This window comes from Macaca fascicularis, chromosome 9, assembly GCF_037993035.2.
Source record: "Macaca fascicularis isolate 582-1 chromosome 9, T2T-MFA8v1.1".
NCBI classification, from domain to species: Eukaryota; Metazoa; Chordata; class Mammalia; order Primates; family Cercopithecidae; genus Macaca; species Macaca fascicularis.
In genome coordinates, this window is record NC_088383.1 from 75937308 (window position 1) to 75959883 (window position 22576).

General features: G+C 52.3%; 1 protein-coding gene across 31 annotated transcripts in view; it reads right to left on the reverse strand.

Annotated features, from left to right (window-relative positions):
* Nucleotides 1-22576, reverse strand: part of PALD1 (phosphatase domain containing paladin 1) — a 142023-nt gene that overhangs the window by 114661 nt on the left and 4786 nt on the right. For 16 of the 31 annotated variants that reach the window (XR_012417842.1, XR_012417839.1, XR_012417843.1 and 13 more), the window contains exon 1: nucleotides 7781-8033. The exons of 7 other annotated variants lie outside the window; for them this stretch is intronic. The gene's annotated coding sequence lies outside the window, so the exon portion shown is untranslated. Of the gene's footprint in view, nucleotides 1-7780; nucleotides 8034-8183; nucleotides 8330-10102; nucleotides 10382-16845; nucleotides 17033-22576 lie in introns of those variants that run through there. 8 more of the 31 variants (XR_012417840.1, XM_074001892.1, XM_074001894.1 and 5 more) reach the window with 3 other exon arrangements.

A 22576-nucleotide genomic window follows, 5' to 3' on the forward strand; every position in this document is an offset into this window, starting at 1 on the left:
TTCCCAAAGTGCTGGGATTACAGGTGTGAGCCACAGTGCCTGACTGGCTGATGAAGCCTTCTAGGCCCTGCCAACCAGGGTCCCGGGGCCCTGAGAGAGGGCTGTCCCTGGGAAGTGCAGGGGTTGGCACCAACCTCAATGGTCCCAGGATGAAGGGCTCAGTCACTACAGGGCAGACGTCAAAGCGGAAATGTGGTGGGTGGTGATGGCGCCAACCTAGGCAACAAGAAGCAGGAGCAGAAGCAGGTGCAGATCAAGAACCTGGAGGGCAAGTTCTTGGTCACCATGTGGTCCAACGAGGAAAAAAAAAAAAAAAAGATATTGACCTTGATATGTCAACAATGATTGAACAACTGACCAATGAAGATAACCTGCCTCCTGAAACTTCCTCCTGGAGGAATACCTGGCAGTAACCTCTCAAATCCTAAACAATGGGCATAACTTGCTAGAATGAAGCCAAGAAAAATTAGATAAAATGATGCTCCAAGAACAACAGCTTGCCCTCATAAAGGGAGCACAAAGATGTTCTTGGATAACTCTGCCATGAGAAAACATCTGCACAGCCACAGTCCCAGAGTCCTCATCTGTGAAGAGCATGGCAAAGCTCTTGTTGAGAGCTCAAAACCAGAACGACACCAACCAGTCTGTGCTGGAGAGAAGCTCTTTCATGGCACACGGTGGGTCTGCGGGAAACACTTTTTATTGGACTTCAATTTGCGCACATGTGTGTGAATCCATACCAGAGACAGGACCCATGTGTGCCCCTTCCGTGGTTGTAATAAGAAGTTTGTGGCTGGGCATGGTGGCTCACGCCTTTAATCCCAGCACTTTGGGAGGCCGAGGCAAGTGGATCACTTGAGGTCAGGAGTTCAAGATCAGCGTGGCCAACATGGAAACCCTGTCTCTACTAAAAATACAAAAATTAGCCGGGTGTGGTGGCACACACCTGTAGTCCCAGCTGCTTGGGAGGCTGAGGCAGGAGAATCGTTTGAACCCAGGAGGTGGAGGTTGCAGTAAGCTGAGATCATACCATTGCACTCCAGCATGGGCAACAAGCATGAAACTCTGTCCCAAAAACAAAAAAAAAAAAAAAAGTTTGCTCAGACAACTAACCTGAAATCTTACATCTTAACACACACCAAGGACAAAAACAATCAGTGAACAGAAGAGAGAGAAGCCCTTTCTCCACCATGGAAGTGCCTTCCAGAAGTATAACAGGGAATAAACATACCTCTCCTTTGTATATTTTTTCTAGGAAGAATTTTAAAAATGAATCCTACATACTTAAGGGAGGTGTTCTGAAAAATAGTTAAAAAAAATTTAACTTTAACAATAAGATAACATTGCTAAGATGTTCTATCTCGCACTGTAATCTCATCTCAAAAACATGGTGGTTTGTGAAGTATGATCCCAACAGAAGGACAATTCATGAATTTCACATGAAAAGACAGTTCTTTATACGACACTGCTAAAAATGGGATTTCTTTCCATATTCTTACAAATATGAAGCTCATCTATTGTTTACAATTTAACTTTGTATTTTCCAAGTATGCATATTGGAACGGGGGATGCTTAGCAATGCTATGTGTGTATTTTCTAAAGGTTGATAACTTTGCTTGCAGTAATTTTTCTTTAAAACAATGGGCAGTTTCGGCCAGGCACAGTGGCTCATGCCTGTAATCCCAGCACTTTGGGAGTCCAAGGCAGGCAGATCACCTGAGGTCAGGAGTTGGAGACCAACCTGGTCAAAATGGCAAAACCCTGTCTATACTAAAAACACAAAAATTAGCCAGGTGTGGTGGCACGCACCTGTAGTCCCAGCTACTTGGGAGGCTGAGGCAGGAGAATCTCTTGAACCCAGGAGGCAGAGCTTGCAGTGAGCCAAGATCACGCCACTGCACTCCAGCCTGGGTGACAGAGTGAGACTCCATCTCAAAAAATAAATAAATAAATAAATAAATAAATAAATAAATAAATAAATAAAAGAAAAGAAAAGAAAAGAATGGGCGGTTACATGTATACTTCAAAAGTATTTTCCTGTTTAAAAAAAGTATATGGGTTTTCTTTGCTATCTTCATTTTGGTTGTATTCTTTGATGTAAACACATTTTCCATCATTGCATCATTCAGCTATATTAAATCATGTAGTATCAAATATTAGATGTGATTTAACAGTGCTAATCAATTTAAATCCATTTTAGTCTTTTTTTAGAAAAATATTGGGGCCGAGCATGGTGGCTCACGTCTGTAATCCCAACACTTTGGGGGGTCACGATGGGCAGATCACCTGAGGTCAGGAGTTTGAGACCAGCCTGGCCAATGTGGTGAAACCCCATCTCCATTAAAAATACAAAAATGACAGGCCAGGCACAGTGGCTCACGCCTGTAATGCCAGTACTTTGGGAGGCCAAGGCGGGCAGATCACAAGGTCAGGAGATTGAGACCATCCTGACCACCACGGTGAAACCCTGTCTCTACTAAAAATACAAAAAATTAGCCAGGTGTGGTGGCAGGTGCCTGTAGTCCCAGCTACTCGGGAGGCTGAGGTAGGAGAATGGTGTGAACCCGGGAGGCGGAGCTTGCAGTAAGCCGAGATCACGCCACTGCACTCCAGCCTGGGCGATAGAGCGAGACTCTGTCTCAAAAAAAAAAAAAAATACAAAAATTAGCTGGACGTGGTAGTGGGCACCTGTAATCTCAGCTACTCAGGAGGCTGAGGCACGAGAATTACTTGAACCTGGGACACAGAGGTTGCAGTGAGCTAGGAACGTGCCATTGAACACCAGGCTGAGCAACAGAATAAGACTCCATCTCAAAAAAACAAACACACAAATAAAAAATATATTGCCAGATGCTGATGTTCAGTGTACTTTCTTTGCCGGTTCAGTCTCGGAAGGTGGCGCTCAGTTGCAGAATGTGTTGTACCTTTCAGCACCTGATGTACATATCCCGCATAACAGAAAGAGCAACGATAAAATAGTGATCCTAAAAAAAGTGGGGGACACATTCACGGGCCACTCTGTGACCAGCAGGAAAGGGGTTAACTCCTTCAGGAGACTCTCCATTCCAGGAAAAGGAAAAGGGGAGGAGAAGTCCCCTCTATGCTTTCTAAATAGAATCTTCCAAAATATGTCCCAGCGTCCCAGGCCTCCACTCTGGGAAGGCCAGACAGAGGCCGGCACAGCCCGCAGAGAGGAAGGGCCTGGGGCTCAGCAGGATGCAGAAGCTGGCAGGGTCCCAGGTCATCTCAGGGCACCCACCCCTCTCCCCACCCATGGGCCACACCCAGCCTGTTGGCCATTTCCCAGGGTACCCACAGCCCTCGCAGCACCACATCCTCCCTCCTCATGGAATTTCTGAAAGCCCCAACTCCCTAGGATCCCAAAGCATTGGCAGTGACACACCCAGTTCCCAAAGATGTTCCCTACTGCCTTCCACGGGTGTGCAGATGAGCTAGACACCCCACCTGCCTCTCTCATCAGTGCTCAGCTTCAGCCCAAGCAGGCGCACCCTGTGGCCAAAGCCAGCCCACATGCCAGTTATGGGAAATATACAAAACGCTTCCCAAGGCTGTCACACCTCTGCCACACTGCTCTTTCTGCTGCAGAAGCCTTGCCCTCCCCCTTTTCAAACTCCTGGCCATCCCTCAAAGCCCACGTGAAGTATCACACACACCCCATGCCAGCCATTCCCTCCCTCCGGCTCAAACTAGAACTAGCACAGACCCCGTTACAGAACCAGACATGGCGTCTGCATGCACCTCGCTCACCTCCTGGTGGGGACTGAGTTTAATCTACCTTCGAAGCCCCTGCACCTCATACTGAACCCAGGGCCAAAAAGCTCAGGAACCCACATCAAGATGCCACTCTGGTCCCTTCCCACCATCTGGTCCTGTGCTGAGCACCCTGGCCTCTGCTGAGAGACTAATATCATGGGAACAACAGAAGCACCTAATGTTTATGGAGTACTTCCTAGGAGCCAGTGCCTTGGGGGCTCTCTGAGATTACCTCCTTTCATCTTTGTGACATTCTCATAAGGGAGTTGTTATCCTTAACCCGGTGACACAAGGGACTTGAGGCACAGAGAGGTTAAGTTTCTTGCCCTGGGCCACACGGCTAATGAGGGAGGGAGCAGAAATTCAGACCCAGGTGGTTTCTTTCCGGAGCCAGTGTTCTTAATCACAACAGGTCTATTTGCAGGTAGGAAGATGGTCAAGGCAGATGTGTCAGGAAAAGCCCTGAGTGGAAGAGGAACTCAGGGATTATAAAGGCCAGTGCTTCCAGACCTTCTCTTTCCCCAGGTCCCAGTCAAAAGCCTCGGAAGGGCAAACAGAGTCTCCTCCCAGACTAAGCTTGCTGCTCCCAGGCAGAATCCTGTGCTGAGCACCAGTTACAGGAAACATAAAAAGCCCATCTGCAAGGGCCTTGGCCCGAGACAGGGGTGGCACATGGCTGGGCTGCCCTCTGGGAGGCGAGAGCCATGATTCGGGACTATTCTTAGCAAACCACTGGCTCCCCTCCCAGAGGCCCAGCAGGCAGCAGGCCCAAGCTTCCATACGCCTGCCCAGCCTGCCATTTCCTGACCCCGTGTATGGAGGTCCCACAGGGCTAAGGAGGGACTAGTGGGCACAGACTGAGGACAAAGCCCTCCAGCTTTCACATGAGAGATGCCTGGCCCACCCAGCCTGCTCCAGGACTCACCCAGAGGCCCAGGGCCATGCACCCAGCTGCCGAGGAAGCCCTGCAGAGTCCTGGCCACAGGGGACAGCTCATAATCAAAGGCCCTCACCCCGACATCAACTGAGCACTCACTCCATGCCATGCACTGGGCCACATGCTTTGCACTGATTTTCTCCCACTGAACCCACAAGGAGGTAGAGGTTAGTGGCCCCACTCTAAAGATGAGGAAACCAAGGCATTAATTGACTTGCTGGAGGTTACATGGTGCATTAGTATCAAACCATATCTAGAATCTGGGCTGGCTCTCAGGTGCCAGGTTGGGCAGAGGTAGACCTGAGCATAGCAAGGTGGTGGACCCCTTCCCTGTGCAAGCCCGGGGCTTAGCGAAGAAGGAGCCCGCCCCAGAGGGCAGTGGCTCTCATCACAGATGCAGCCGCATGTGCTCTCTCCCCCGAGGGAATCTCCCATCCCTGTCAAAGACCCGCAGGCTTGCGTTCAGGAGAATCCCCAAGCAGTTCCTCCTCTATTCTGGTAGGCAAAGAATAGCTGGAGCACTCCACCCAGGCCACACAGCCTCACTTCAGGAAGCCTCTGGAGACCCAGAAAAGATGAGAATCAAAATTCAAAGACCACCTGCTGGCGTTTAAGGCACAGCCCAGCCTTGTAATGCAGAGGTGGAGAGGCCAAATGACTCTCAGAGGAAAACACAGGAGACTGAGCTTTTGGGGGTCCTCAAACCCCAAAGTGAGAGTCTAGAAATAAGCTCCACCACAGAGCACCGGTACCATCACCACTCCAAACAGGACCACTCCCGGGCACTGTGTCACGCAGGGAAAGGGTGATACCCAGGTAACGCGCGCCTCGGCCCACCTCTCAGAACCCACCTGTGTCTGGTTCCGGGCCTCTGCTGTCAGCTGGCTCTGGCAAGCATATGTGTCTGTGCCCCCCAGGAGCTCACAGCCAACTCCATTCTGCCCAGGTACTTGAGCGGCTTCCCTGTGGCTCCAAGTCTTGTCTGGGAATGTCGGTTCCCATCCCCGTCTGTGCTCTGGTGGGTCTACCTATACGTCTGTCCACTTACATGTCTGCCTCCCACGTGGGGAGATTCAGATCCCAGCGATGGTGTATTTCTATGTACATGTCTGCAGCCCATACGTGGCCCACGCTGATGCGTTCATGTATTTCTGTCCCCGCACACGTCTGTGTCCCCGGGTAGTTTGCTCACCCCCATCATCCTCCTGTGTCTGTCCTCATGTACATATGCATCCAGTTCCTCTATGTCTCTGCCCACGCAGCTGTAAACCTGAGCACACACGTGCACTCACTCTGCCCCCATGGGTATCCCCCACAGGTGCCTGGGTAACCCACGTCTGTGCACCACCTGTTTTGAGGCAGGCAAGTGTGTTCACACAAGTTCTCACAGTGCCAGCCAAGAGTTTCGGGTGAGCTCAGCAACTCCCACTCCCAGAACTGCACCCAAGGCCACGAGCATGAGTACACTGCCACCTCCACAAAGTGTTCCAGAAAAACAGAAACCTGCCAGGGACAGTGAGGGAGGGGGCAGGGCCCCAGATACAGCAGAGCCTCACAGAAGTGAGGTCAGAGCTGTGCCAGGAATCACCCACCTCAAGTTACCTGGGCCCTACTGTGCCCACCCCCAACACTGGCCAGGGAAGTGGGGGGGTGCATGCACCACCTGGGGTCTGTCTGCACTCACAGGAAACTGACCCAGTGCCTGCCAGTCTCCCAACCTACCCCCAACCCCCAGCGATGGAGGCTCTTCAGAAAGGAAGTGAGGACTTCCTCCTGTTTGCCTCTGAACCTCCTACAAGGCTGGCTCTAGACCCCAAACCCCAGGAGCCACAGGGCAAGTAGGAGAGTCCCATGCTCAGTCCAAGCCAAGAAACCAAATGGGTTACTTCAGAAATCCACCAGCAGGAAACAAACAAACCTGGGAGTGGGTGGGGATGGGTGCAAGAGAACCTCCTCAGCGCCCCTGCTGCTCCCTGCCCTTGGAGCAGGGTAATAAGTAAGGGTGGGCATGGAGCTGGAACATTTCAGCACATTTGCTTGCTTGCATGGAACTGGATCTCTGCTGCCCTGGCAGTCTCGCAGCCTGTATTACTCATGTAGCAATTAATGGTGTGTAGCCTCTTGGCTTTCCACTATCACCAGTCCAGGACTGGTATCAAAACCCTGTATCAGTGAACTTTGTGTGTTTATGTCCTGTTTTCCCCCCAGAGGCTGAGCCTCCTGAGGACAGAATCCTTCAAATCTCCCCCACCCGCACACTCCAGGGGCATGGCCCAGTGCCCTGCCTGGCATTTAAGAGGTGCTCAGCCACTGGGTTCAGGTTGTTCTACCCAGAAGCTAAGGAGTTGGTGCCTGGGCCTCTGGCTGGGAGAGTAGCAACGCCCAGAATATTCCCGGGGCCATGAAGCTTTACTCCCACCTCTGACAACCCAAGAGACATGAAAGAGCTCCAACCATTCCGGCCACCTTCAGGAGCCCGGTGCTGCCGGTCTCCCATAGGCCACTCTCTCTCTGACAGGTCACTGCCCCTTCAGGAAAACCCTCTGAAACTGAAAAATGTACTCTCCTCGGAGACCCAGGCCTACAGAGGAAGACGGCCAGACTGGGCCAAGAATCAAAGCGTGTGCCCGCTGAGACTTCTGGACTCATCCTGGATCTGCGGGCCTCACGCCCCCTAGCGATGAGTCCCAGCACCCCATCTCGGTCATGAATCGGCTTCCCTCTCCCCAATCTCCCCCTAACTTCGCGGGGAACCCTAGCTCCTGGCCGTGCTCCCAGGTCTGGCAATGAAAAGTGGAACTGTCGCCAGCCCATGCCTACACCAAACCCAGAGAACTCGGGAGAGGGGGTAGCCCAAGGTCCAACACACAGAACCACACAGCAATTGCTCCCTGTGAGTCCCTCTTGCCTCCCAGCGATCAATACTGAGCTGGTGTTGGGTGAAGGCCCAGGACCTCACCTCCCCAGAGGATGGGGAGTTGGTGTCTGGAGCAGCCTCGGAATGGGGGGTGCCGGGGGATTCTGGATTTGCCCGCCCCTCGCCAGCCCCAGGCCGGGACACGTCTGTACCTGCCAGCCCGCGGCTCCGGGGGGCATCCGTGCTCCTACAGCAGGCGCGCTGCGCCCGGACTGCGGGCGCCGAGTCAGGCAGCGGCGGGGCGCGCCCGGCGCGGGCTCTGGCTCCGGCTCGCTCCTCCCAACTTCCCCAGCCCATGCGGGGGCAGAGGCGGCTCCGGAGGTGGGCAGGCCAGGCGGACCCGGCGAGGCCACGCGAGAGGGAGCCCGCACTCACCGCCAACTGGAGCTGAGCGCCCCGGCCCTTGCGCGCCGAGCTGCTGCCCCGCGCCCCGCGTTCCCAGCGCCGAGGGGCGGATCCGGCCAGGCCGCCAATCACCGCGTCCGCCCCCGCCCGGACCGCGAGCCCCGGCCCCACCGCGAGGGGCGGGGGGCTCGGATTTAAAGACACACTCACCCCAGCCGCGACCCCCGGGCGGGCGGAACGCGGGCCCCACCTTCCCCGGCCGCGCTTCCTCCCTCCGCGAGGAGGAAAAGTTTGGGGCGGGGGAGACTGCCCGGGAAGCCAGTTCCTCTTCCCTCGTCGCTAGTGCGGCTCCTTCTGGAAGACACCCAATCCCTACATCCAGCCTCCTGGCTGCGAGAGGCAGCAGCGCTCTGGGCGCCACACCCCGTCCCGGACGCCGGCTACCCGCGAGACCCGCTGGCCTGGCTTCCCTCGCTCCTCTCTGCTTTACAGGCAGGCCGAGCCTCGGCGGGACCGAGCCCAGCACGTGGGCTCCAGGCTGGCCTCGCTGTGCTGTGCGACGGGAGCTAGAAGATAGTGCGCCCTGGACTTTTGCCTCCCACGTGTCGAAGGGGAGCCCCTAAACAGCAGACTGTCCTCCCAAGCAGGGGCTCCTCCCACGCCCCGGGGTCCTAAGAAAACGCGCCCCTCGGCCCCCAGAGGCGAAAGGAGAACGGCAGAGCAGAGTTTTGGATGGAGAGGGGTCCCTCTGCCCCCACCCTATCATGCGGTTTCAGGTAGTGACCCGCACCATAGGCCTGCCCCCCACCACCCCTCACCGCACCTGCGCGGACTAGCACTAGGTGGCAGCCAGCCCCGACGGCCCCACACGCCCCCGCGAGCACGTGGGTGAATGCACCCACGTGCGTGCGTTCACTCCTCGCTGGCTGGTGCTTCCTAGCGGAGAGATGGGCTTTGTTGTGGTTGGTGAGTCACTTCCTCCCTCTCGCGGCTCCACACTCGGGAAATCCTTCTTTCTCACCTGTTACCACGTGCCTCACCCCCATTCGGGATGGAGCGGGATTTGGGCGAGCTGGGGTTGCCCCAGAATGAAGGCAGTGTAGGCACCACCTCTGTCAGGCTGGAGAGTGCTGGGCTGGGAGAGGGGAACACATTCCCCATGACCCCTAAGAATAACTGAAGACAAGAGAAATGACTCATTGTGGTGGTCTCACCATGTCCCCAGCACCTAGCTCTTAAGTGCTTCGGGATGTTGTAAGGTCAATACTTTTCTGATCCCTATTTTAATAAATGAGGAAACAGGCCCAGGGAAACTTGCCCTCAGCTCCATACCTCCTCCTGCGCCACCCAAGGTGTGTGAAAAACGACAGCAGCAGAGAAAATCCCATAGTGGCCTTGGGAAACAGACCTGACCTTCAGAGTTCAGCAGAGCTAGGCTCAAAGTGGCTCACAATTTACTGGCTGTGTGGTCTGGGAAAAGTAATGTAAGTTCTCAGATTCCCAACTTCTGCATCCATAAGATGGCTTCATCCTCCTTCAAAGAGGTGTTTGAGAAGCCAGTGAGCTGGGCAAGTAATGTCCAGGCATCATGTGTGGCACACTGTAGGACTCCATCCTGGGCCACAGTTTCCTTCCTTCTTCTTCTTGCCACAGCCACGTATCCCATCCTGCCCCCTGCCAGACTCCCCAACTGAAGCCTGCCATCCTGAGGATGCATTCCAGGATAATGCCCTCCTCTAGGTCAGGACTAAGGCAGGGGCAGGCATGTGTGTGAGCAGATGCAAAATACACATTTACATACATGTGCATGCATACGCACACATGTATACACATACATGTACATATATGTATGCCAATGCACATATATACATTATAAACATGCATATAGGTATGCATGCACATATATATACATACACAAACATAGCACATACACATATGCACATACACACATACAAATATACACACTTTGCTTCCCCTCACCTCACCCCCTGCCCGGCAGATGCTGGAATCCATGACTGTGTGCCTCTCTAGCTCCCAGAGAACAAAAGCTATGTCCTACCTGTGCCTGACCTGTCTTTTGGTCCACAGCACAGTGCCTGGCACATCTTCATACGTTCATTTGTACTCACCACACACACAGTAGGTGTTCCTGTTGAACCAAGCAGAAAAGCCCAGGACAAAGATGTTCTCAGGAAAGCCTGCAGTCACAACCCTTCTGGCTCTAACAGCCTCAGGGTTCAGCCGGTAGGTAGGGGGCTGAGGGCTTGGAGGTTCCTCGGGGTCAGGCCACAGACTGCATCCAAACCACAGTGCCCAGCCTCACCAGCCCACCACCAGCCCCTCCAGAGGGCCTGCCAAGTCCCTACTCAGAATAGCAAGTCCTGCAGCCCTGGCCATCTGCTGGCCATGGGGCTAGGAGAGTTCCTGCAACCCCAAGAAAGATTCGCAGTCAGATCTGCCCCGCCCTGGGCCTGGGAGGGGAACAACGACTGAATGTTGAAGGCCACAGAGCAGCCCTGGGTACACCCAAGAGAAGGTACTCTGCTGTCTCCCCAGCCCCAGGCAGGAAGAAAGAATCAGTCAAGCCAGCTCTCACTTGAGCCAATTTGAGCAGCTCAAACTGCAGCAGAAGATTCCTGAGAAATCTGGAAGCTCAGAGGAGAAGCCCAAAATCCCCTGAGAAAAGATTCATGGGTCCCAGACCAGGATCTCAGGAAGGAGAGAAGTCGGGACTGACCCTCACTCACCCAGCACTCCACCAGCACTGCCAGCACCCACCTCCCACACACACAAGTGCCCAAGACACCATGTTATCATGCTTGTGTTGTTCGTGTGTGAACTCATATTTGCAGGGATCCATGTTTGTGCAAGTGTCTAGTGGGAGCGAGTGTGGCTTTATGAGTGAGCATGGGTGTATGTGTGTTTACGTGTAGCACACACACGAAGCACCTGCCACAGTCCAAAACCAGACGAGCTGCTGCTGCAAAGAATGTAAGTAACCTGTTACTCACACCCCGACAGACTCGCCTGTGGCCGTCCACTGCCCTGTCAGCCCAAGCAAGGTGCTGGTGCTCTCAGGAGAGAGCTCCCAAGTTCAGTCCCTGGGCAGAAACATGAGCTGTGGGAACCCCAGATTCCCTTGAGAGAACGCTTAAACCAAAAATTATTTCCTGACAGGCACAAATGACTCGCTGGAAAGCAGAGGAGCTGGATTCAAACCAGCAAAGATGAATCCTGATCAAAGACAGGAAACAGGCCCTAGCTGCTCTTCCCCTGACATCTGCCACAGCTGGGGAACACTGGGCCTGAGGAGTGGACAACATCAGAACACGGGCTGGCCTGGCCTTGCTCCTTGTAACTGCATTACTGCCAAGAACAGGAATCATGTGCACCCTCCAGGGTGGGAGTTTTGGGGCCTGCGATTTCCCCCTGAGCCCAGTGGTCTCTGAGCTTCAGGCAAACTCATCCCTGATGCCTGAGTCCCCACACAGACAGATCCCCTGTCTGCCATCTGCCCTTCCAGGCCCACTGCCCCATCTCCAGCATCCAGCACTCCCATTTTTTCAGCCCCCTTCTGTGTGCAATCCTAAAGACAAGGGCTTTAAGCAGGGCAGACCTGGGCTTGGATCTAGCCACAGCAACTTTACCACCATGTGACACCATGCTACAAGTTACCACATTGCTCCAAGTCTCCTCATTTGTAAAATGATGCGAAGAGCAGTTCTTGCTTCCTGGGAAAGTCTGGAGGATAAAAGGTGCTTGGCACTCAGCCAGTACTTACTGATGACAGCTGTTCCTGTCATTGCTGTTGCCACCCAAGCTCAAACTATGACCTAGCCCTGAACCTGCCAGGGCAGAGGGGTGTTTGGAGCCTGAGTTCAGGTTCCTCCTCCAGGCAATTTGCCTTGGACTCCTCCCCTATCTGCCCATGGGATCTCTGTCCACTCAGGACTCCTTCCCCTCCCTTCCCTGCCAGGCACTGGGACCCGAGCACCCCCGCCTGGCACAGGATACATGTTCGGTTATCGGCATCATACTATGGGCAGGATTATTCCTTTAATTGGTTATACCCTTCTTTGGGTCTAAGCCTAAGGATTACATCCCCCAACTCCCAAATTCACACACAAGATTCAAACCTTTTTTTTACCAAGACCCAAAGTAAGAAATACATTTTACACCGGGGCCGGCTACACAGTTATGTGAATGTGTGTTATTCACAAAAAACGCTTAGCCTTACTGCATTGGATGCATCCTGCTTCCTTCGACAGAGCCTCAGGCTGGAGTGCAGTGGTGGTGGCACAATCTCGGCTCACTGCTGCCTCCACCTCCTGGGTTCAAGCAATTCTCCTGCCTCAGCCTCCCAAGTAGCTAGAATTACAGGTTCCCGCCACCATGGCCAGCTAATTTTTGTATTTTTAGTAGAGACAGGGTTTCACCATGTTGGCCAGGCTGGTCTTGAACTCCTGACCTCAGGTGATCCACCTGCCTCGGCCGCCCAAAGTGTTGGGATTACAGGTGTGAGCCACCACGCACAGCCCTCTAATCTATCTTATTCTATTTCGTTTTGTTATTGCTGACTGCAGGGCACTACACTGATTTTGCCCGTGACCTGCAGTTTGAACATGCTGCACAGAACAATGAGATTCCTAAGAGCAGGCACCAGATCTTGCTCCCCTCCCTCCCCACGGGACTACTTAAAGGCCTGACTGAAGAGCACCCAGGACATGTGGCAGGAGGGTGATTCTAGCTCCAGAACATTCTTCAGGTTCTACAGGGAGATGCTCCATCAGATCAAGAGAGAAAAGGAGGGAGGAATCCTGGCTCATTCATTCCACAAATATATTTCATTCATTTATTTAGTCAGTCAGGCAGGGTACTGTTTCTCACACCTGTAATCCCAGCACTTTGGGAGGCTGAGGCGGGTGGATCACCTGAGGTCAGGAGTTCGAGACCAGCCTGGCCAACATGGTGAAACCCCATCTCTACTAAAAATACAAAAAAATTAGCCAGGCATAGTGGCACGCCCCTGTAATCCCACCTACGTGGCAGGCTGAGGCACGAGAATTGCTTGAAACTGGGAGGCAGAGGTTGCAGTGAGCTGAGATCATGCCACTGCACTCCAGCCGGGGCAACAGAATAAGACTCTGTCTCAATTAAAAAAAAAAAAAAAAAAAAAAAAATTAGTCAGTCTGTCAACAAACATTTATGGAGCCCCTTCTATATTCCAAGACTGTTCTATCCCCTGAGAAGTGAATGAGGCAGACAAGTTCCTGCCTTCATGGAACTGACATTTTAGTGGGCTGGGAGGACAGTAAACAAGTACACAACAAAAAAAGAAGGATCATTTCTTCTGGCCCCTGCAGGGCTGTCGGGGAGAGAGTGAGGGCCCATAGATAGACAGCTGGCCCCTGTCTGAGGGAGAGTGCTCAAACACCCAAGCTCCATGTGGAAATGCTCTTTAAGTACCCACTATGTGCCTGACCCTGGGCTCAGGACACAGAGATGAGTAAAACCCTGCCCTGCCCTCGAGGTGCTCACAGACCTGTGGGAAAGGCAGACAAGTCTCGGATCATTTCAGAGCCCTGTGTTTCCTGCAGGGTCGGGGTGGGACCAGGGTGCTGGAGAAGCACGATTGGTGGCACACAGCAGGACAGGATGCAGGACCTTCCAAGGCAGCTCGGGGTGGGGAGACGTGGGTGCATTCAAGGGCCCTGCCATCTCTAGCAACATACGGAGGTTTGTTCTGGCTTCTGCATCAGACAGACGTGAGTTTTCATTTGGTTTCTGCCACTTAGCTGTGTGACCTCAGGCAAGTCACTTAATGTCTCTGAGTCTCAGTTTCCACATCTATAAAATGGGGATAGTCATACCTACCTTGATGAGTTTTGAGATCAAATGAACTAATAAATTTAAAATTGTTATCGAATAGCTGTCTGAGAGGAAGCTCATAATAGGAGTTGTGGTTATCAACATCAGAAGATTTCTCTCCAAGGCTTGGTCCTTCTGCCCACACCTCCTCGCTCTCTGAGCCAGCACTTGTACAGAGCCCCCTGAGGCATGCAGAGACTCTCCAACCCCTACTGCCATCAGAAAGGTGGTCCAAGTGGCCTTCTACTGGGTCTCGCTGCAGAGTCCCCGGCTCTGGACACTGAGAAAGACGAGAGGTGGGAGAGGCTGCCAAACCCTGCAGCAGCGGGACCATCCATCCCTGAATAAACAGGCTGTCACCCCTTCCCTCCCACCCTCTCCCTCCTTTAAATAACTCAGATCTGGCCAGGCACAGTGGCTGGCGCCTGTAATCCCAGAACTTTGGGAGGCTGAGGCAGGCGGATCACCTGAGGTCAGGAGTTTGAGACCAGCCTGGCCAATGTGGTGAAATCCCATCTCTACTAAAAATACCAAAATTAGCCAGGCATGGTGGCAGGCGCCTGTAGTCCCAGCTACTGGGGAGGCTGAGGCAGGAGAATCACTTGAACCCGGGAGGTGGAGGTTGCAGTGAGCCGAGATTGCGTCATTGCACTCCAGCCTAGGCGACAAGAGCGAAACTCCGTCTCAATAAATAAATAAATAAATAAATAACTCAGATCTGTTGCCCAGTTGTCTCCAGGCAACACCACTCCAGGCTCCCAAGGATGTCTAACTCCGACAGAGCCATTTATGAAGACGCTGCAGGGGAGGTGGGGGTGGGGAAAGGGTCAGGGATCTACAGAGGCTGGGCCTGACACAACCTCCCAGGGGCTTTCACGTGACGAGCTCCAAGGCTGACACTGCTGTAGGCTAGCAGACACTTGGAGGGGTTGCTTACCAGGCACATTCCAAAGGCTGAAGCCCTTAGACTTGCTAGGAAGGTCCGAGACTCTGTGAAGCTTTGGGCACGAAGAAGCTGAAGCGGTGCCTTGGAAAGGCCAGGGTTCAGTTTCCTGCATGCCAGGCTCAGTGCCAACCCTCGCTGGCTGTGTTATCCCAGCCAGGCCACCACTCTGAGTCTCAAAGAACCTGAGTGCTAGAAGACAGCTTTGCTGATGGGTGGGAAAGAGACATTCTCACACTTTTCTGTCAGGATCCATGCAAATGACAAGGACACAGGCCCTCTGCCTCAGCAATTCCATCCCTAGGACTTTCGCCTAAAAATGTGCTTGCATGTGTGCAAACTGACAACTGAACAAGGCTATTCATAGTTTGAGTGAGATGATGAAAGAGAAGATTGAAAGGTCTTTCAATAGAGAGATGATTAGCTAAACTATGGAACATCCAAAATGAGGAACACCATGCAGCTATTTTAAAACCCAAGGCAGATGTATGTAGGCTGAGAAAAAATGCTTGCTACAGTAAGGGGCAAGGTTCAGAGGTGGACATGGACAAGGATGGCCACAGTGGTGTTGACCATGACAGTGGGTGCTGGAGGCAGCCTCGGTATCTGTCTCTAGGGTGATGAATAAGTCACATGGATTCCAACCACAGAATCCTGTCCAACAGTTACACCCACCCAGGTGCATACACAGAAATATGCAGTGAGCTTGGAAACCCAGTATCCAGGGATAAGAGTAATAAATGTATAATACTATTGAGGCTGGACGAGGTGGTCATGCCTATAATCCCAGCACTTTGGGAGGCCAAGGCCAATGGATAACCTGAGGTCAGGAGTTCAAGACCAGCCTGGCTAACGTGGAGAAACCCCGTCTCTACTAAAAATACAAAAATTCCCTGGGCATCGTGGTGCATGCCTGTAGTTCCAGCTACTTGGGAGGCTGAGGCAGGAGAATCACTTGAACCCAGGAGGCAGAGTTGCAGTTAGCTGAGATCATGCCACTGCACTCCAGCCTGGGTGACAGAGTAAGATCCTGTGTCAAAAAATAAAATAAAATAATAAACCACACTTACACTCATAGGCTTGTATACACACGGTCAACCTCTGGAAGGCTGTAGAAGAGGCTGGAAAGAGGACTTAGTCCTAAAAGGGACTGGGGCCTGGGAGAGGGGAGCAGACTGACGTCCCACTATCCTACTGTATAGTTGAGTTTTTTACATCATGCGTTTCTGACATTCTAATAATTAAGTCATTTGTCATTTTAATTTGGAACGTTCTTACATATGTACAAATGTAGAGAGTAGTATAATCGATTCTATATACCCATTGTCCAGATATGACAGTTATCAAGATTTTGCCACACTTGCTTCATCTACTGTTTTCCATTTCCTTGTTGGAGTGTTTTAAAGCAGCCCCCAAATATCACACCATTCACTCCTTCCTCCATCAGAATACAACAGACATAACAAATGCAATTTAAAGAAACAGAGTCAGGGCCGGGCATGGTGGTTCATGCCTGTAATCCCAGTACTTTGGGATGCCGAGGCGGGCAGATCACCTGAGGTCAGGAGTTTGAGACCAGCCTGGCCAACATGGTGAAACCATGTTCCTACTAAAAATACAAAAATTAACCAGGCGTGGCGGCAGGCACCTGTAGTCCTAGCTACTTGGGAGGCTGAGGCAGGAGAATCGCTTGAACCTGGGGGCCAGAGGTTGCAGTGAGTCAAGATTACGCCACTGCACTCCAGCCTGGGTGACAGAGCAAGACTCTGTCTCAAAAAAAAAAAAAAGAAAAGAAAAAAGAAACAGTCTGAGAAGCAAGTCAGTGCACCCTGCCAGACCTGGAGCAGCCCTGTACTAAGCCCCCTTGCCTCTGCTTGACTATTCCCAGCAATGAGGAGTCACAACCTGACTCAGTCTCCTTCCTTGTGGTGCTGACTGAGATCTAGGCTTCTCAGAAGGCACAGACACCAGCCAGTCCACCCACCCTTTGCATCTTGCAGGCACCCAGCAGCAGGCAGGGGTGGCCCAGGGGAACCCAGCCCAGCTTATCGGCCCGCTCACCTCTACAGCAAACTCAGAAGCATAATGTATGCAATGCACATTCACTTCAACTAGCAGATGCGGGAGCTCCGCTGGCTTGGAAGGCCCCTCCAGACACCCCCAGACAATCTGAGACAGGCATTCACGGTCTGGCAGTTCGGCAGTTCGGAGTAAACAGTTGTTCCCCAGCCTGCCTGTGTATGCATTTGAATCACTGGCAGAGGGGTTACACGACAGACTCCCAGGCTCCGCCCAGCCCTCCTCAGCCAGAATCTCCAGAGCTGAGCCTGGGAAAGCCCGCTAGGAGGGTGTAAGGCCATGGTAGAGTGTTTCACATTTGAGAATCCATGTTCCAAGGGACTCCGAGGTTTTCCTCTGGCTGATAGGCCAATCTGACCCTTAGCCGCCTGCCAGCCTGGGGGGTGAGATGTTCCCAACTCCAGCTGGCAGGGGCCCAGCAATGCCAGCTCCTCTTAAGGGTGTGCTGGCCAAGGCTCAGAAGGAACACATGCAGCCCTAAATCCAAGGTGCCTTCCGCGGCTAGAGGTAATGGATTCAGAGATGGTACTGTGCCCCCTCCACTGTGGGTAGATAAAGGCAAGCTTTAAAGCCAGGCTGCCGGATTTAAATCCCAGCTCTGTCCCTTACCAGCTGTGTGCCCCAAGTCTCAGTCTCTTCATCTATATAGGCCATAATAAGAGTCCTGCCTCAGGAGAATCGCTTGAACCTGGGAGGCAGAGGTTGCAATGAGCCAAGATCACACCACTGCACTCCAGCCTGGGCGACAGAGTGAGACTATCTCAAAAAAAAAATACACACACACACACATACACATACACACACACACAGAGTCCCGCCTCATGGGCTAGGGTGAGGCTGCTGTGCTCTGCCCACTACACCCCATCCATAAGAAGTCCTGGGCAGGGGCTCCTTGTGGGGCAAAGGCAGGGAATGGGGGCTCCACACTTGAGTTCCAGGGAAAGAAAGTTTCCTTAAAAACTTTGCCTGGTGACCAGGTGCGGTGGCTCAAGCCTGTAATCCCAGCACTTTGGGAGGCCGAGCTGGATGGATCACCTGAGGTCAGGAGTTCGAGCCCATCCTGGCCAATGTGGCGAAACCTCGTCTCTATTAAAAATACAAAAATTAGCTGGGTGTGGTCGTGGGCGCCTGTAATCTCAGATACCCAGGAAGCTGACTGAGGCAGGAGAATCACTTGAATCCGGGAGGTGGAGGTTGCAGTGAGCCGAGATCTCGCCATTGTACTCCAGCCTGGACGACAAGAGCGAAACTACATCTCAAAAAAAAAACCTTGCTTGGTGGACTGCACCTGCCTTCTTCCTAGTAAGAGAGGCAACTACCCTGACAGAGGGAAGCCCAGGGGCCAGGCTCCATAAGGGCCATCACGACAGGTCAAGGCCCCTGACCAGGCTTCTGGAAACTAGAATCCTCGTCTCATTCCTGCCTTCCCATGTTTACATTGGGAAAGCCAAGGAGCCTCTCAGCCTCAGTCTCCTCATCTATAAAATGGGATAAATAACCCCTGCCTTGTGCGTTATCACAAGGTACTGTCCTCAGACCCCATCAGTGGGAGGTGGCGGGGGCGGGGGGGAGCGGGTAAACTGCCCATTTGGTGGCAGGTGGCGAACTTCCGATAACTCAGGGACATTGTCACAATGAGCCCCAGGGCACTCCTTCCATGAAAATCAGGGCGGGGAGCTCATAGTGAGGAGTTAATCTAACTGCCCACCTCATCCAAGAATCCCCTCCATGCACTCCTGTCCTGTCCTGGGTGTGTTCTGAGTGCTGGCTACTGTGTCAGAATCATGATCTCACTCCTCACAAAACCCCTAGAGCAAATTCCATTGCTATCCTCATTTTATAAATGAAGAAATTGAGGCACACAGCAATTGAGGAACTTGCTCAATGTCCCCCAGCCCTCTCTGACTCCAGAGCTCTTGTGTTCGGCTACTAAACTGCTGCCTGACTTGAATCCTCCCAGTGACAGGGATCTCACTCCTTCAGAGGCCATCCGCTTCTGAGATGTGTGCTGGGTGTTAGGATGTCCTTCACCTTTCTCCACACGTGAGCCCGACATCCACTTCTCAGTGGCTCCCCTCACTCTCCAGCTAGTCTTTTACTTCCCCTTGCCTCCCACCCCCCACCTCTGCCACTGGGACCACCAGAGCATAGGTACCTCCTCCCAGGGGGCTGCCTCTCAAATATTTGAGAAACACCATCTCATACCCCGACCCCCAGGCTTCTCCAGCTAAACATCCGAGGACTTTCAAAGGCTAGTGGGAACCTCTAGGACCAGAATAGGCCTTAATTGTGATTCTACCTCCAGCTCCCCAGGGGACCTCTTTCCCAAGGGGGTCAAAAAGAGAATGAAACCCTGCTTTCTCTCAACACTCAACACCTCCCATACCCCCCAGAAGCTGGTCTCCTGGCTCTGACTTCACACCTACCTGACGTTTGACACTTAGAGACCTGTGGACAAGTCCCTTTCTGCACCCACTAGGCCCGCCCGTCAGTTGTCCCCAACTTCAAGTCTCTGAAGAGGGTGCAGGAGTGGGCTGCTGCTGGCAGGAGGAAGCGAAATCGTTAAAATGCCCACTGTTTCCTTACAGGGAGAGAGGGCGAGTCCAGGATGGTGGGCTGGGGTGGCTGTGGAAGGAAGGAAAGGGCCCATGCAGGGGACTCTCGAAGCCCTGGCAGCATCCCGGAGGTGGACTTGCTAAGTCTGCCTGCCCCGGGGCCCTTGCTTTCTCCCCTCAAATTCCTGCCCCTTCTCCTCAGAGTGTTCCACATTCTCTCACGTTCTCTTACAACTTCCCCCACGCTTCTCAAGGAGGGCATCTGCCATCTCCAAAAACCACTATTTTAAAAGCCTCGGTGATTGTTTAATGGGTAAGGAGTTCCAGCCTGAGAAGATGTAAAGGTTCTGGAGACGGATGGTGCTGATGGTTGCACAGTTACAAGAATGTACTTAATGCCACTGTAGTGTTTAATTAAAAATCGTTAAAATGGCCGGGCACGGTGGCTCACACCTGTAATCCTGACACTTTGGGAGGCCGAAGTGGGCAGATCACCAGGTCAGGAGTTAGAGACCAGCCTGGCCAACATGGTGAAACCCCGTCTCTACTAAAAATACAAAAATTAGCCAGGCGTGGTGGCGGGCGCCTGTAATCTCAAGTACTCAGAGGCTGAGAAAGGAGAATCGCTTGAGCCCAGGAGACAGAGGTTGCAGTGAGCCAAGATAGTGCCACTACACTCCAGCCTGAGCGACAGAGTGAGACTCTGCCTCAAAAAGCAAAAGAAAAAACAAAAGGTTAAAATGGCAAACTTTATGTTATGTATATTTTACCACAATTTTTTTTAAAGATAACCCACCAAATGCAATAAAATAATTGTCCTCCTCCAACAAAAGGCCTCCCCACAAAGTCCCAAGGGTGCCTGAGGTCCTGTTCTGAATCAGGAAGACCAGCATGTGGAGGAGGTGGAGACCCTGGAGGTCTCAAAGCCCCTCTCCCCTCCAGCCTCCCCAGTAACAGCCCTGGGGCATGGGGCAGGATCAGAACAGTAAAGGGCAAGAGACTCCCCGTCCAAACCCCACTCAGAAGAGCAGAGCTAAAAGGAGCCAGAGAGGGAGTACCTGGCCCAAAGTTAACAGCAAGTTAACAATGAAACTGGGGCCTCAGAGGGTAAATGTCTGTGGGACCCTGGCAGGGGTTGAAAACAGAAGACCAGGACCTTTCTCCCCGCTGTCCTCCATCCTGAGGAGGGACCAGCCGAATCCAACGAGCCCCCTCAAGCTCTTCATTCACCTGTGAGTTCGGCATTCTGCCTGTGCAGCCTTGGCACGTGGAGGCTTTACCCCTCCCTGAGTGGCAGCGTGATGTCTTGGAGGGTGTCAGGCTTTGGAGTCAGACTGGCCTGCCTGAGTCCTGACTCCACTCTGTAAATATGTTTCTTAGACTCAGGCCCCTCACCTGTAAAACTAACATAATCACGCCTAATTGGCGGGGTTATTTTGAGGATGACGGCAAATGACATAATACCTATGGAGGACCTGATATATAGTAGGTGCTCAGTAAATATTCATTCTCTTCTCCTCCCTCCCTGGAACCCAGAGACTCTGCCTTCTGCAGAGTCAGCAGCACCAGTGTCAGCCCCTAACTGCCTGAGTAACCAGGGATAAGTCTATTCCCTTCTCTGAGCCTCAGTTTCCCCACCTGTAAAATGGAAGAGAACTAGGGGAACTTTCACCAGCATATATAAGCTGCTTAAAAGTGTATGTAGAGGCCGGGCATGGTGGCTCACTCCTGTAATCCCAGCACTTTGGAAGGCCAAGATGGGCGGATCTCCTGAGGCCAGGAGTTGGAGACCAGCCTGGCCAACATGGTGAAACCCCATCTCCACTAAAAGTACAAAAAATTAGCCAGGCATGGTGGTATGTGCCTGTAATCCCAGCTGCTTGGGAGGCTGAGGCAGGAGAATAGCTTTAATCTGGGAGGTGGAGGCTGTAATGAGCCGAGACTGCACCACTGCACTCCAGCCTGGGCGACAGAGCGAAACCCCATCTTAAAAAAAAAAAAAAAAAAGGAAGTACAGTTTTAGCCTGGAATACCCCAGCAACTGAAATGAGTGAATTGCTGATACAAAGCAACATTATGGATGAACATCTCAAAGCTAATGATGAATGAAAGAAGCCAGGCCAGGCACAGTGGCTCATACCTGTAATACCAGTACTTTGGGAGGCCGAGGCGGACAGATCACCTGAGGTCAGGAGTTCAAGATCAGCCTGGCCAACATGATAAAACCCCATCTCAACTAAAAATACAAAAAAATTAGCTGGGTGTGGTGGCACATGCCTGTAATCCCAGCTACTCAGGGGGCTGAGGTGGAAGAATTGCTTGAACCCGGGAGGTAGAGGTTGCAGTGAGCCGAGATCATGCCACTGCACTCCAGCCTAGGCAACAAGAGTGAAACACTGTCTCAGAAAAAAGAAAAAAAAAAAAAAAAAACAAGGAAAAAGCCAGATACAAACAAGAACACAGCATAAGATCTCATCACTTATATGAAGTCCAGGGACAGGCAAAATTAGCCTATGACAATCATCAAGGCCAGAAGAGCAGCCCATGGGTGAGTGGCGACACTGACTGGGAGGGACCTGAGGGGAACTGCTGGGGTGCTATAGCTTGATCTGGATAGGGGTTATGCGGACAAATGCATGTGTGAAAACTCATCAAGTTGTAACTTTAGGATTAGTACATTTTACTGTATGTGTATCTTCATCATCCCCTTCACCTACTAAGTTCAACCTCACTTCTTTCCACACCGGTCAAGTGTGGTCTGTCCTCAGGGCCTTTGCACTAGTTCATACGTCTTCCTAGAAGGCTCCCCATCCAGATCTTCCTTTCTTCCAGTTAGGTGTTTGCTTAAATGTCGCCTCCTTGGAGAGGCCTCCCCTGTCCCCACATCTGAAGCGGCCACTCAGTTCCTCCCTACTGCATCCCCCTATTGTAATTCTCAGACAGCACCTGTAGTCCTTATCTGATGTTTTCCTGGTTTTGTTTGCCTGTTTGTTTATTGTCTGTCTCCCTCCACTAGGATATTAGCTTCATGACAGCAGGAATGTATCCATCTGGGTTTAAATCTTGGCTTCACCTAGAGCAATGTCTGGCACACAGTGGGTACTAAATTAATATTATTAACTAGGTATTAATGTCTAGAGCAGGTAGAATTACTACTG